The 16,178-nt window shown below is 40.4% G+C and overlaps 1 protein-coding gene across 1 annotated transcript in view; it reads right to left on the minus strand.

Annotated features, from left to right (window-relative positions):
- ZNF831 (zinc finger protein 831) overlaps nt 1-12,522 on the minus strand; it is a 34,079-nt gene extending 21,557 nt beyond the window's left edge. The window contains exon 1 of the mRNA XM_077832427.1: nt 12,440-12,522. The gene's annotated coding sequence lies outside the window, so the exon portion shown is untranslated. The remainder of the gene's footprint in view (nt 1-12,439) is intronic.
- Between the last annotated feature and the right edge of the window lie 3,656 nt (nt 12,523-16,178).

The following is a 16,178-nucleotide window of genomic DNA, read 5'->3' on the forward strand; positions in this document are numbered from 1 at the left end:
AGTTTCTGCTACCTAATTGGATGATCTATGTAGCGAACTGTCACAGAATAAACAGAAAATATTGTAATCAAATATAACAATCTGAATTTTGAAACTATGCCATGTGACTTGTATAGCTAACCCATACAGCATTCATTGCAGGTATTCACAACAAACTCTTTGTAAGATATACTCTCTGAAGAAATTTGTGAATAATGTTAAATAATTACATTAGAGGACTTTTCAATCTATTTGCAGACAATTCATGATCAGGAAAAATGGCAGTGCTTCTGAACTAAATTAGTTGATCTGAATTATTCACTCAATTGCAGTTGGAATAGCTGATAAACCAAAGATCCGATAGTGGTTCAGCCACTATGTTGACTGAGAAAGTTAGCACAGGACTCAATTGAGCTAATATATCACATGAACAAATGGAGAAGTTGTGGGAATAACCCTGTATGTGCGATCAGGTGGAACTAGTCACAGTTCACAAACATGCTAGGGCTACTTGCTCAATCATAATGAAATCCATGATGAAATTCTAGGCTGTAGACTAGGAGTAAGGGTCAAGACTACAAATTAAAAATAGGAGTTCTGAGGTAGCATGAATAAAACTAAAAGAGCCTCTAGAGACCCCTCTATGCTATGATATTGAACCACAACAGCAGCATAGCCCTCTATAAAGGTCAGCCATCTATAAAGGTACAGCTACATCAAGCTATGACTGCCCATGGAACAAACTGTACTTCTCCACTTGAGCAAAGGGGGACCAATCAATCTGCCTCAGTTCCTTAGCAGATACAAATTACTTCCCTCACCCCTGCACCAGCTCAGCTCCACTGGTTAGCAAATTGGGGAGGAGTAGGCAGAAACAAGGAGTGGAGTAGAAGCCCCAAAGCACCTTCTCTCTCCTTCGCCCATCTGGGAGGTTGCATTGGCAGGGAGGGAGTCTTGCTTCCCTTTGCACAGTCATGTAAGGCTGGGCCACATTCTGACCCAAAGTAGACACACATCTGATAATGGGCATGGTACATATGAACTTGTCTTGCTGTATGGTGTACCTCTACTTAAGGAAGTTCTTGTGTTACACAGGAAGTCAGACTAGATGATCACAGTGGTCCCTTCTGGCCTTAGAATCTTTGAAAACCCAACATTTGACATGAGTCAACGCAGAATACATTGACATACCCTGCCCTTTCACCTCCTTCCCATGGCCAATGCTTTTGTGTGTTTAAACCCACCTGCCAGGCATGAATTTCACTTTTCCGTGTTAGAGGTTTCTATAAGGAGCAATCATTCTGTGGTATGGTGTTTTACAGAAATGGGAAGTAGAACATAAACTATACCCAGCCCCACTGCAATATGAGGTAACAAAGCAAAGACATAATAATTTCCAAGTAAGACTGTGCCTTTCTATAAGAATGACCAATCAGACTGGCTGTTTTCATGATATCCTCGGATTTATCAAAACATTTATTAAAAAGATCATTACTCTGAAATACCCAACTGCACTATAGAATAGCAACTTATTTGTTAGTGTGCAAAATAATGGGACAGTGGATACACATATCTAGTAGTTCAGTTTTTATGCAGCAATATGCCTATAATAATAATTTCACTGGTAGGTAGATGACATGATACCCCAGAAATACCCCAGATAGGTAAATTAAATAAATGAATAGCTACCTCAGAAAGATAGACAATAAGAGGTTTACATTTTCAGAAAAATGTCTGTGTGACTAATTTTCACTGTACACAGTTACCATGAAAAGTTTGTGGAGGATATTTTCCTGAGAACAGCCCCAATACTTTGCAATGTAATAAAAAGGAAAAGTCAGACATCTCCTGTTTCTTTTTTTAAGGCCATGTCTACACTACCCGCCAGAGTGTAGCAGGTAGTGATCTATTGGGGATCGCGCTGCAGTCAACTCCGGAACTCCACCACAGCGAGAGGCGGAAGCGGAGTCGACGGGGGAGCAGCGGCCGTCGATCCCACGCTGCGAGGACGTGAAGTAAGTGATTCTAAGTTGATCTAGGATACGTTGGCTTCAGTTACGCTATTCTCGTAGCTGAAGTTGCGTATCTTAGATCAATTACCCCCGCAGAGTAGACCAGGCCTAAGATGAGCATTAATCATCAGCTATATAGTCACAATATAATTTTTGGGAAAGTTTTAAGTAATGCTAAACTTTTGAATTAAATGGTAACACGCATGCAGCTTAACTGATGCATGTATAGTTAAGTGACATTATTTCTATTCAATTCTGGCAGTTCTCTGTTTTTCGTACCAATTGATGTTATCTTTCTTCCTAGGTGATGTCCTGTGTTGCTTACATTTTAGTGTGGTGCATAAGATCTCACTTTTCATGTCTTTATAGTATAAAGATACTTCTACAGAAAAAAAACACAATATTCTTTTGCACATAGGCTGTGCTGCTGCAGCAACAGTTTATCACAATCTCATTGTAACTCAAGGTTAATTCTAGATAGTCTTTATCTAATATAGCAAATCAATTTTTACAAAAAGCATCCAATCCTGAAAAGTACTGAGTGCCCTCAACTCTTATTGACATTTGGGGAAATGGAGAGTGCTCAGCACCTCCAAGGGGGTACTTGGTACCTTGTGGGACTGGCTCCACAGGGTCAAAACCTGGTCCCATTGAAGCTAATGGGAGTTGTGCTACTGGCAAAAGTGGAGCAGGATTTGGCTTATCCTGAATTTTTCCAGCCAATTCTTCAAGTTTAAAAAGTATTACTTTTATATTGGCATTAACAAAAGTGGTCACTGTAATTCCATTAAAATACATTAATTCAGTCACTGGTCCAAATCATGATTCTAGTTACTCCAGTGTAAATAAATCCTATAAAGTCAATCGAGTAGCTCCAGATTGACACCAGTGTAGCCAGGGTTGCCAGGTGTCCGGCTTTCGACTGGAATGCCCAGTCGAAAAGGGATCCCAACAGCTCTGGTCAGCACCGCTGACTGGGCTGTTAGAAGTCCGGTTGGCTGTGTAGCAGGGCTAAGGCAGGCTCCCTGCCTGCCATGGCTCCGTGTGGCTCCTGGAAGCAGCGGCATGTCCCCGCTCTGGCTCTTAGGTGTAGGGGCAGCCAGAGGGCTCCACATATTGCCCCTGCCCCAAGTGCCAGCTCTGTAGCTCCCATTGGCTGGGAGCCATGGCCTGTGCGGGCAATGCCTGTGGATGGGGCAGTGCACAGAGCCACCTAGCCGCGCTTTCGCATAGGAGCTGGAGGGGGGACATGCCGCTGCTTCTGGCAGCCACCTGAGGTAAGTGCCACCCAGAGCCTGCACCCCCTCCCATGCCCTAACCCCCTGCCCCAGCCCTGATACCCCTCCAAACCCCTCGGACCCAGCCCAGAGCACCCTTCTGCACCCCAAACCCCTTATCCCCAGCCCATCCCAGAGCCTGTACCCCCAGCCAAAGCTCTCATCACCACCCCGCGCCCCACCCCCTGCCCCAGCCCTGATCCCCCTCTCGCCCTCCAAACACCTTGGTCCCAGCCCAGAGCACCCTCCTACACCCCAAACCCCTCATCCCTGGCTCCACCCCAGAGCCCACACCCTGAGCTGGAGCCCTCACCCCCTCCTGCACCCCAACCCCTAAAGCCAGCCCTGTGAAAATGAGTGAGGGTGGGAAGAGTGAGTGACAGAGGGAGTGGGGATGGAGTGAGCAGGGGGCAGGGCCTCAGAGGAGGGGTAGAACGGGGGAAGGGTGTTTGGTTTTGTGCGAGTAGAAAGTTGGCAACCTAAGTGTAGCAGAGATTGGCTTTTAACTCACTGTGTTAACATATCAGTTACATTAATATTAAACACATAAAAATATGGGAGAATAACAGAGCTACATTTTCCTATATAAATTGCTTCTTTATTATGTCATATATATTATATATCCTTGGGTTTCTGAGCACTACAATACAGCCCCATTGTAATCCTGAATTATACAACCAAAACACTCTTTCTACCCACTGGGTATCTAATACCGCATACAAACTGTGCTGTAAAGTTGCAATCACATATTTAAAAATATTGCTAACAGTCCAGCATGCAATCTATTTCTGGTATTTCTTCTTTACATTTCTTTACACAGTATCTCACATACCTTTTGTGAAGAGTAATTTTTAAATAAACACAATATTCAGTCCCCTGACTTGGCCTATGGGTATTATCCATAGGCACAAAAAGCCTGATGTGTTTTATCACACCGAAGTAGCTGTTGAACATTCTACACATGCATAATGTACTATACTGGCTGATAGGATGCCTTTTAAAAGGCTTCCAGTCATTCCTACTCCAAATATAATACTGCAGAGTATAGAAAAGATTAAGATATCCTCTTTTGTGTAGAAATAAGAGAATTTTTTTAGCTTACCGTACTTTGCATATAACTAAGTATTTCACCAAAAGAAGCCTCATTGCTGTCAATATTTGATGCAATCAGAGAGAGAGAGAGAAATGCGGACAGACTTGAAACAGATAAGAAGTAGGAAGTAATTTTTTTTTCTGTATACACTAGTAAGTGTCATAGTAACAATCTTCAAAAAACAGGAAGAGATGAAACAGGAACATGAAACAGCGTTTCAACCTTTTTCTATCATTATCATTAGTCATCTAACAGCCCATAAACAGAATCAGCAGCCTTGAAATGTAGGTGTTTTATAAATTGCATTACTGGTAACATTGTTAAGTGAAAGATATTAATGTGATACAAAGAATACTCCTACAATTATATGTGACTAAAGCTAATTTTCTTAAAATACTTTTTGTACAACTGTAGCAGGTAGTTCTTAAAATTGTAGTGGAAATGAACAGTGAAAGACACAGATGTTTGTTAGACAAGAATCCTAATATCTATCCAATGTGAGTATGATCCAAGGGCTTCTGATAGTGCAGCACAGTTAGGGAACAAGTGATAACTGGAATGGTATAGGACACAGATACTTTAGCTATGTTGGAAAAATGCAGTTAGCGTAGGCTGAGAAAAAGAGACTTTGGCATCTAAAATCAGCTTAGAGTTACATAGAAAATATGGTGAGGCCCAGTTGCAAAAACAAGTGAAGAGACAGTCTTAATTGTCCAGATCTTGAGTGTGGGAGTTCACTTCATCAGGTCAGACACATTACCACTCAAGTTCATTGCTACATGACAGCTTTCCAGCCCTTAAGTGACATGGGCAAAGAGGCCCTGACCCCTTCTAAAAGCTGTTTTACTTTCAGCAGTCTTCCCTCCTGCTCTCCACAGATGTGGATAGCCGTGAATGTAACAGAACCAGTGTGGTTTCACTGCACTAGACGACTTGCTGTGAAAAATCCTAGTAGGGGGTTCACACACCTTGTGCCACTGAGGCTTGATCCACATTATCCCCAGAGGAAGACTTTGATGTAAGCCAGGGAAGAAGCATCAGTGTGGCCAGTAGACTCATATATTAGGAGGTTCTGTAGTGTGATGTTTACTGTTTTTTTATGGATGCAGCCCTTAGATGAAACACGAATTTTATTGCTTTGAGTGATTCTCTGTGCCACATCATTGGATTGTACATGCCAAACTGGAACACGTGAACTTCATTTCCCAAGCTTGTGCAAATTAGCCCTTTCTTGGCCTGCAAATGATACATGCTCATCACTAATACCTTGGAGATGTCATGTCTTCATAATGCAAATTTTACTTTGGCTATCATCATATCATCATGTGCTGACTCATTTGGTAAACACAGAAGTTATGTTTTTTTTGATTGATTGGTCCATATTCCCTGCGTATCCACTGGAGTCTTTGAGATCAATGGTTCAGAGTTTGGATCATCTCTTCAGATGGAAGTGGGTTTTAGTTTTGCAAAACTTTATTGGTCTGGATTTGTTTGTTTTTCTCTCACTCACTCATTCCCGCTCTCTCTCTCACACACACACACAACTGAGAGTGACTTTCATCCTGGTTCCATTTACCAAACCCCTAGATTCTGGGGTGGTAGCCAGATAAGTGGTTCTGGGGTTAGCCAATCTCTAATTCTTTCCTTTATTTTTTTTTATTTTTTTCCTTTTATTTATGAAGAAAAAAGCTCTTACTAATACCCAGTATAAAGTATGGGAGCCGTCCACTCCTGTGGTATACAGGAATATTCTTAGCAATAGTTAAACATTAAATTAATGCATGCAGTTAAAATAAGATCAGTGAAACTACAAAAAACATGCTTTGTGCCAGCAATGATTCTTGCTTTGTGTCAAGGTTCCTCCCCCACTCTGAACTCTAGGGTACAGAGTGGGGACCTGCATGAAAAACCTCCTAAGCTTATCTTTACCAGCTTAGGTCAAAACTTCCCCAAGGTACAAAATATTCCACCCTTTGTCCTTGGATTGGCCGCTACCACCACCAAACTAATACTGGTTACTGGGGAAGAGCTGTTTGGATGCGTCTTTCCCCCCAAAATACTTCCCAAAACCTTGCACCCCACTTCCTGGACAAGGTTTGGTAAAAAGCCTCACCAATTTGCCTAGGTGACTACAGATCCAGACCCTTGGATCTTAAGAACAATGAACAATCCTCCCAACACTTGCACCCCCCCCTTTTTCTGGGAAATGTTAGATAAAAAGCCTCACCAATTTGCATAGGTGACCACAGACCCAAACCCTTGGATCTGAGAACAATGAAAAAGCATTCAGTTTTCTTACAAGAAGACTTTTAATAAAAATAGAAGTAAATAGAATTAAAGAAATCCCCCCTGTAAAATCAAGATGGTAGATATCTTACAGGGTAATTAGATTCAAAAACATAGAGAACCCCTCTAGGCAAAACCTTAAGTTACAAAAAAGATACACAGACAGAAATAGTTATTCTATTCAGCATAATTCTTTTCTCAGCCATTTAAAGAAATAATAATCTAACACATACCTAGCTAGATTACTTACTAAAAGTTCTAAGACTCCATTCCTGGTCTGTCCCCGGCAGAAACCAGCATATAGACAGACACACACCCTTTGTTTCTCTCCCTCCTCCCAGCTTTTTAAAGTATCTTGTCTCCTCATTGGTCATTTTGGTCAGGTGCCAGCGAGGTTACCTTTAGCTTCTTAACCCTTTACAGGTGAGAGGAGCTTTCCCCTGGCCAGGAGGGATTTCAAAGGGGTTTACCCTTCCCTTTATATTTATGACACTTTGGGTTCACACATTTGCTTTATGCATATGTGTAAGAATAACTACAATACAGCAATGAGTTCCAGTTCCACTGAGGATACTCTCCTTACTGAATCTATCCCAATTCCATACATGTAAGTGAGAACTTCTGAAGGACTATCATGTGCTAAGGCCAACAAACTGATGTAAAAGAAGATATTAATTTTAAAACAGGGGTTCTGCCCTTAACTTAAATGAGCCACACGCATAGTTATGGGCATCTCACAAGCAATTACAAATGGTTTCTCTTAAAAGGCAAAAACTGTCTCTAAGATGATTTAAGCTTCTGCTTGGGACTGTGATTATCATTACTACTCTCACTGAGTACATTTAAAGAATATTCCAGTTTTAGAAATATTACCAACTCCAGCAATATTCCCTTTCTTTAAAATGGAAAATACTGCTGGAACTGGAAATATCTCTAAAACCATCATTATTTATGATAGTCTATAGTTTGTAGTTTTATATAGTGCTAGCATTATGCTAGATCCTTTAAAAATAAACATAAATGCAAGGTGCCATCCCTGAGGAGCTTACAATTTAAATTAACATTGTACAGATTGGGGATGGGGTACAAGTAAAAGCAATGGAATGACCAGTTGTTTAGCACGTATCATTAGCTACACATTTTGTATGGTACTTCTTATGTTTGTTAATGTGTGTTTGAGGGTAAGATTAAAATATACAGGCTTCATCCCCAGGCATGCAGAGCACTCTGAAGCTTCAGCAAAGACCTGATCAAAATCAAGGGACAGGCTCCCACTGTCTTCCCTGTGCTGTGGATCAGGCTCACAGTGTAGAATATAGTACGAGCAGGGTGAAAAATTTTTCTCCTTAACCTCTGAGGATAGGACAAGAAGCAATGGGCTTAAATTGCAGCAACGGCAGTTCAGGTTGGACATTAGGAAAAACTTCCTAACTATCAGGGTGGTTAAGCTCTGGAATAAATTGCACATGGAGGTTGTGGAATCATCAGTATTGGAGATTTTTAAGAGCAGGTAGACAAACATCTGTCAGTGATGGTCTAGATAATACTTAGGCTTGCCATGAGTGCAGAAGACTGGACTAGATGACCTCTTGAGGTCCCTTCCGTTCCTACAATGTTATGATTCTATCCCATCTGTATGGCTGAGTGTGCTAGCAAGGGTACAATGCACATTACACCTATGTACATGTTGACCCATTCCACTCTCCAGAACACCGTAGCATACTAGTTTTCTGTTTGAAATGCAAGAGACTGGTTGGTTTGTTTTAAAAGCCAATCTATTTTTAGATGTCACCAACCCTCCACTGCCTGTATAGGAATCTTTAGGCAAGATCAGTTATGTGCATTTCAGACCAAATCCTGGTCCCACTGAAGTCAGTGGCAAAGCTCCCGCTAACTGGTCCACGATTTGGCAGCATGATTTTTATAATAATTCATAATGATGAACATAGCAGAATAGAAATAATAATAAAAATAATGTGTTATCCACCAAGGAATATCTGGTGCTACCAAACTCACTTCACGTGAGTAAGACTATGGAATTCTGAATATTCATTCTAACCTGCAGAAGCAGAAAATCCATCCTGAAAATGCCTCTGACTACACCGACTTCATATTTGTCATTTTCAGTATGCCTATCCAAATTATTCCACTGAGTCACTGTTCTCAAATACAAGAAGCCTGCACATAACAAAGCATTAGATCTTGTTAATATAAAAAATAAGTAAGAAAGAGGGGTTTTTAAATTATTCATATAATTGTTTAGAGAAAATGAGTTGAATAGGAAAAACTGTACTTTTAGTTATTTTCAGATGCATAATTAGCTTTCTATGATTTTTGTTCATCATTTATTATCCATGGACATTTTTACATGTACACTAGAAGTGATGGGGCCAAATCCTGTTCTCTAATACACCAGGGCAATTCCTGGTACTTCACTGTGGCCCATATTTTAGTGTTTGTAAATATAAACCAGTGGTCTGTATACACTTTTAATTTCAAACTTTAAAAACTATACATCAGACAAAAGAAAAATCTTGGACTGAGGGTTACATATCATGCTTCAGTCCATTATTCCCTGTGATTTACTTTTTTCATATTTATTTTTTTCAACTGAATGGCACCACCTATATACAAACTGAAACAAAAAGTTCATCTAATTTCTTAGCCACCATGTGGCTTCTTCTGCTACCTCAAATTTAATTAGTGAAATATACAGTTTGTTGTGACCAAGACTAATTTACTTGGTTTCTTGGAAGACACCAGAAAAAACCTTGCATTTATAGTGTTTTGAAAGTATGGCGCCCAACTATCTTGGCTTCTTCCAGAGCAATAAGAACATGTAAAAGCTCATCCCCAAGATGTACCTTAATCTAAAATCAGAACACAAATCATTTGGGATACTCCTGGCCAAGGATTCTCATGCCCTGTCTTCAGTAGAGCTACACCAATTTTACACCAGCTGAGGATCTGGCCTTCTGACTGTTGCAAAAAACAATTGCAATCTCTGGCTGTTTAAAGGCCATTTTATGCTGCTTATGGCCTTAATCCATCCCGCGGTGTTCTGAATGAAAGACCCTTTTACCAGGCTAACATATAACTGCAGGTCAGCTATACTTAGTGGCAGGGAGGGATTATTTGTTTTTGGTTTTTACTCCTTGTATAATCCTCTTGAAAAGTTAAACTGGTTGCAGGATGTTTCAAATGGAAAAAAAACGCTGGTCTTTGGAACAAAGAGAGTTGATTTAAAAGCTAAATTCTACATTAGTACTGACAAAGTACATCTGTCTTCTGAGAACTCATACATTTCCTCTTCTGAGTTTTAAAAGAATGCACATTTATTTACAAAACAAAATGCTGACACAGTTCAACAAGCACATTTATACTTTCATCCTTGCCAGCACAGATACTTCTGGCCACATAAGAGATAAATGACAGCGTCTCTCACAAGGAAATGCCATGTCAACTGCTTGAGTGGCACTGACAAGCTGTACTCTTATGAAATGTTAGGGCCAACCCATCTCTGCAGGAAACCATTCAGCAGTGGCGCTCCATTGTGCTAGAGACTGTACAAACATAAAACCGAACCATCAATAGATTTATAAGTTGAAAGTTGGCACTGTCATATTTAGTAAGCACCTATGAGGAAGGTAGCTTTTATTAACTGCACATTTAGCCAGTTCAGTCTGAAATGTTTCAGCCTCTGGCATCATCTAGTTCCCACTAGGCATGTTCAGATACTTCAGACAGGTATTTAGCATAGTCAGTCCCATATGTGAAACATGATACCTATATTTACAACAACCAGCACCTTAAGTTCTTGGGGCAGGTTGGCTAGGGGACCTGGGTGGAAAATGAAGGGCAGCTGGAGGAAGCCCTGAATAGTTATCTGAATAAACATGGATTTGCTTGCACTGCTCACTTTATCTGCCGGATAGTCCCACACATCTATATAATAAAGTTGTGGCCTAATTAAATCCATATCAAGTGCCTCTTATCCTTCTTTCGGTATAGCCAGACAATGTTTATTGGAAGGACTTCCTGGAGAACAGATCACACTTGTATTCAATTACATTTTCATACACAGTATGAAAAAGTAATTGTACCATTAGTAATACATTAATTACTAATGGTGCAACAAATATCATTTTGTTTGGTAGAACAGAAGGGTGTTTTTTGGGAGGGGGTTCTGTATTGTTTTTAGAGTGTACAAGTTCCATATACTTCTACACTTCAATTCTAATTAGTAACAGTGGTGTTGATGGACTTTCTCACTGGCCCAGAAGTGACTGCTAGTCTCCCCCAAGATACCTTTTTTCACTGTAAACAGTTTCTCTGTCTGGCACTTATTCTCATTCTTACCTCATTCCCTGAAGCTGAAATCATCCCCCAATGCCTCGTAACAAAAGTGCGTATGTGACTTCAGCTCTTTAGTTGTTCAAGAGATCTGATCCTGTGAAGTTCTGAGTACCTGCACCAGGGTGCTGACTGCGCACTTCTGCTAAAGTTAATAGAGTTGAGGGTGCTCAGCCTGTTGCAGGATCAGGACCCAGGTTTAGAACCTCCTCATCTTTGGGAATATTGATAATCTTTCCCAGGAGAATCAGTTTTAACCATAGTCTGACCCTGAGACATCTGCCTGCTCATTGTGATATCAATAGTCCCTGAAAATCACACACCTTACCTCAGTTGTTGTGTAATATACAAAGCAGCTACAAAACATGCTTTATCTAATTTTGAAGTCATGGGACCGTAAGAGTCTCTCTTCAGGTACTGTGTATGAATATTTGGGGGAAATTTACCCTTCCTAATTCCACAATATGCTCCTACCATTTCTTAGTTTTACATAAGTGGTTTCTTTTTGTGGATATTGCACCAGAATATTATAATCCTTTCAGAGTATATGAAAGAGAGAAAATTAAACCTGTAAGATCAAAATACTCCAGATAAAATGTAGCAGCTGACTTAAGTTTCTATAACAACTGAAAAATATACACCACCTATGACAGCAAAGAATTTAGGATTTATCTTGATGGTTAATAGAAGTACATCAATTTGTGCTCTTCATTTTTTCTCCTCTTGGGTATTTTTAAGTTTGAAACCTCCAAAAGGTTTGACCTCAGTATAAACACTCTGTAAGCTAAAAATATATTTTAATATGTACATAAAACATTATTTTTGACTTATAGTTTTCTCAATCAGTATAATTTGTACATCAAAGTATTTTCCACTCTAATTCCTATACCACTTCTCATCTCAGCTGAATCACACAGTACTCTCTGGATTATTCTACGTCTGTACTTCTATTTTAAACTTAGCTTATTTCTCTCAAAAGGGAAACACATTTAATACATCTGTTATTCCTGCACATTGTTGGCAGCTCTATAGTGACCAGAAAAATAGGACGTTTCTAGTTGCACAACAAAAAAAATTAAGGGAGTTTGTATTTTTATTTTGTCGCATCATCAAATTCACTGTGCATTTTCTATGCTAGGAAAGAGTTAACAACCTTCAGCCAAGAATCTGCAATCAACAGGTTGCACTAAGAGTAAAATAATAACCTTAATCCATCTTTTAAAGTTTTGGAGACTGGACTAACAGATTTAAAAATACTGATTATAAAGCTGTCTCAGACAGACGTGGGACTGGTACTAAAATGCTCTATGTTTTGGAGAAAAGCTTCCCTCATCTCGAATTTAAATAATTACTGCATTAAAACAAGCACAACTTAATGATTTATCTCATTCTGCATAGAATTTCTATCCACATAAAGTAACAACAAAGCACTTGCTAACCTTTAGGCGGTCAGTCCATAGGCAGGTGGAGTGGTACAGGTCTCTCTGGAATAGCGTTGAAACAAAAGAAGCATCCCGTTTCCTTTTTCAATTTTCTTTTTTTTTTTTAAACTGATCATTGAAGGTTTTGCAGTGGGGTGTGTGGAGGTGGGGGTGATTTCAGCCCATGCTTGGCGTGGGAAGAGTTTTAATGGCTGTTGCTGGTAATATGGTTTGCCTGTTACAGTGTCTGCACTACTGCAGCTCTGTGTGGGCGTAAAGAAATGACACGACTGGGTTTCAAACCATTACAGTGAACATTTGCAAACAGATTAAAAAAAAAAAAAACCATCGGGTACAAATGAAAAATTATTTTTTTCTTTCTTATATTCTCTCTTGGTTTTTAAAGGAGCCTTCTTTTTTAACCTTAAAGACTTAATAGATTTAATGCCCTTTCACTCCATCCAGTTCTCCTTCTGGGCCTATAAGATAAAGAATGTAGCTGAAATATTTAGGAAGATTCTTGGTTGTGTTTTGCAATAAATGTTTCACTATCATCTTTATTTCCACTCTTCAAGGGATTACAAGAAGTTAGTCTTTTTAAAACTCCTTATCAGAATAATTTTTATTTTCTGTAGCATCATTTACATATGCCTTGTAAAACACTTCAGTGACTTAATCATACAGAGTTTTAAATTATACAGAGCTTTATTCAATATAAAAGCAACCCGTTGAGATTTGATTGAACAGGACTCTGAAGGGCCAAATTTTGCCCCCTCTTCTGGGGACACAGAGGCTCCTGATTCAGTCAGACAAGTAGAAAATAGGTGGCAGAATTTAAGCACTGTGCAGGAGATCCAAAAGCAGAGCTCTATGTGTGAAGGCAGTTATCTGAGGCTTCCTGCGCTTCAACATGAAGGGGGGATTTAGAGGTGCCCTATGGAAGGGGTGGAACTGGCAGATTCATAACTATAAAGATTCATCAGCTATTCTTCTGCAAGGAGAGGGAGTGCACTAGCCACTGGAACTAATCTATATTCCAAGAAAGAGTGATTAATTCCGATAGTCAAAAGTGCAATTTATCACTTCACATCACTATCACATGTGTGAGTATGACACCCAGATTTTTAGAAAAATATGTAAGCATTTGGCACACAAAAATGCAATGCAGTGAGCCCAATTTTCATGTGCTGTTAACATGATTTCATATTGTTATTATTTATTGCTTGTATTACAGCAGCACCTAGAGACTGCCACCAAGAATGGAGCCTATTGTGCTAGGCTCTGTACAAACGCACATACAGTCTCTTTCCCCCCAAAGAACTTGCAATCTAAGTGGATAGACAAAGGTCGGGGGGGGGGGGGGATAGAAGCGAAGTGACTGGTACACGATCACATGGCAGATTAGTGGCAGAACTGAATTAAGAATCCACATCTATTCACTCCCAGTCCAGTGCCCTATCCACTATATCACCCTGTCACCCCCTATACTGTGCTGTAGCTTTTATCCCAAAGAATCTGTGTAGGGGTGTCCACCCCACACAAGACGGGAAGGGGTTAAGGTGGCCAGGTAGGCCTATTAACTCCACAGGCTGCACCAGAAAAAAAGCCAAGGAGCAGGGAATTTGATTGCAATAAGATTCAGCTGTGCAGAAATAGGCGGGGCCTATAAAACCAAGAAGTTGGCAACAGACGGGTTGCTACTGGGAAAGAGCAGACACACTCTGGGAAGAGGGAGGAGGGTTTGGAACTGGTACTCCCAGAGAAGGGGAAACCAGCAGTCCAGGGAAGGAGCAGTGAGAGCTGGGAGAGTAAAGCCCAGAACTACTGGGTTGTGTGTGCCTGGACTTGAATACAGAGTAGAGAGCAGGCCCAAGTTCCCCTACCAACCTCCTACTTGAGTCAGTGAATGGGAAGACTGCCTAGGACTGCTGAAGGAAAGAATTGAATATACCCCAAAATGGGGAGAAACTGAGTGATCTGGCGAGAGGGGTGAGTCATGAAGAGAACACTGCAGTTCCTGGAGTGAGAGAGGAGCTCCAGACTACAGTGAGAGAGTAACAATGGGCAACGGCGAGAGGGGGTGTTGACCTCACGGAGTTAATCCCCAGAGCAGCCAGGAAGAAGCGCTACACTAGCCATGAGTGGGGCACCCCATCACAGGATCCCCAAGTGCTTTACAAATTATATTCATATAGCCCCACAGAAATGCAGCTACCTGACACTGCATAACATAATGGAGAGGGGACATTTTGGCCAATGGTACCAAAGACCCCTACTCTTAAGAACTGTGGAAACGTTCAAGTTCACATAACAGACAAAATGCTGGTGATTTAAGTCTCATCAAAAGACCCAGGCAAAAAATAAACCTTATGGAGTTCAGTTTATTTGCCTCCAAAGGAGTTCACTCACTCCTACCGGAGTTGGAATCTATAGTTCCAAGGAGTCAGTGTTTTCACACCTTATTGTTATTTATTATTTGTATTTTAGTAGCACCCATCACATGCTAAGCAATGTCCACACACAGGAAGATAACGTGTAAGCTCTTAAGAGCAGGCACTAAGAAAACCAAGAACCTCACTCATGTGACCATTGTGAAGCCTCACCGAAAGAGCTGTTTTCTTTTTACACAGAACATGGGACTTTGTTGGAGTAAGGCAAAATCATTATCCCTAAAGCTACTCTGTCTCTCTGCTTTGTAGTTGAGATTCTGTCTAGGATGCTTCTCAGACCTCTTCATGCCTGGCTTTTTGCTACAGGTTTAACATAATAATACACATATCCTCATAATCTGATACTGCAAGATTATTCCTTGCCCCTGCAAGTAATCTTATTGGGTCAACAGAAGTAAATGCATGAGTAAAAATGCAAGTTTAGGCCTATGGTGCTCAGATTACTAATCCACCCCTCTAAAATAGAAAGCCAGAATGAGATACATTTATTAAAAATGAATTACATTATGATGTATTAAAAATACTTTCATTTCCATATCTTCCTGGTAGAACATACCATAAAATATCTAGCGTTGATAAAAGAACCAGTTCGAGTGTGTTTGTGATGGTGTAGGGTCTGGCAGCAATGGATACTCAGACTCTTTTAATGACAGATGATAGCAGGTTATAGCCAACTCTAATGAAACTTTTCCAGACAGAATAGCTGATGAATCTTTATAGTTATGAATCTGCCAGTTCCAGACAAAGATGTCAGTGGCGTCAGTACTGACAATAAAAAAGTGTAGAGGTGAAAGATACAGAGTTCCCAGCAGAGTGTTACATTCATGTAGACTCTGACAAGTTTGTGTGTGATAATACAGTATAATATGGACTCTGAACTGAAACTGCTTAAGTCAATTCACTTAAGATTGTAGATTTCCTAGCGCTCTAACTCCCTGTGTGTTGCAGAAGCAACAAGTCAGACTCTTATCTCTTAAATTATCTGTTCCTTTCAACATTAATGTAATCTTTGTGTAGATAAAGGGACTGCCTCAGACTGCTCAACACAGAAACTCCTGACCAATTAAGCAGTTTTTGTGTCATGGTCCTTGAGATCTTGCAGCCCTCAAGACATGTCCTAAAAGTCCTCATCTTCTAATGACATTTCACATGACAAAACCACTTGGATTTCTGAGGATAAAATCTGTGCTGCAGCTCCTGGAGGGGGGAAAAATTGGGAAAGGGAGCCAGAGCCAGAGGGATTGGGGAGAAGGAGCTAGGACATGGCTCTGAGGGGAAATAGAGACTGGTTAAGAAAGAACACTGGT

This window comes from Eretmochelys imbricata, chromosome 13 (genome assembly GCF_965152235.1).
Source record: "Eretmochelys imbricata isolate rEreImb1 chromosome 13, rEreImb1.hap1, whole genome shotgun sequence".
Taxonomy (NCBI): domain Eukaryota; kingdom Metazoa; phylum Chordata; order Testudines; family Cheloniidae; genus Eretmochelys; species Eretmochelys imbricata.